The following is a 286-nucleotide window of genomic DNA, read 5'->3' on the forward strand; positions in this document are numbered from 1 at the left end:
TCTTATCACAGTGGATTTTTTTAAACCATCTCCATTTTCTTTTTCTTCACAATTTCCCATTTGATGTACATTTAGTGTCAAGCAAGAGCTCAACTTTAAGAATTTGGCCATTTCTGTTCAGAGAATTTTTTTTCTTTTCTTTTCAAAACTGTTCAGTTAAAGAACACAAAAGTGCAATGAGAAGAACTCATGTTGGTAAAGGCCAGCTTGTCCAAACCATTTGATGATCACAAGCACCAATGAAGATTTGTTTTTATTGGAAGTTCCATCCATCCATCCATCCATC

Source organism: Austrofundulus limnaeus, unplaced genomic scaffold (assembly GCF_001266775.1).
Source record: "Austrofundulus limnaeus strain Quisiro unplaced genomic scaffold, Austrofundulus_limnaeus-1.0 Scaffold3941, whole genome shotgun sequence".
Classification (NCBI taxonomy): Eukaryota; Metazoa; Chordata; class Actinopteri; order Cyprinodontiformes; family Rivulidae; genus Austrofundulus; species Austrofundulus limnaeus.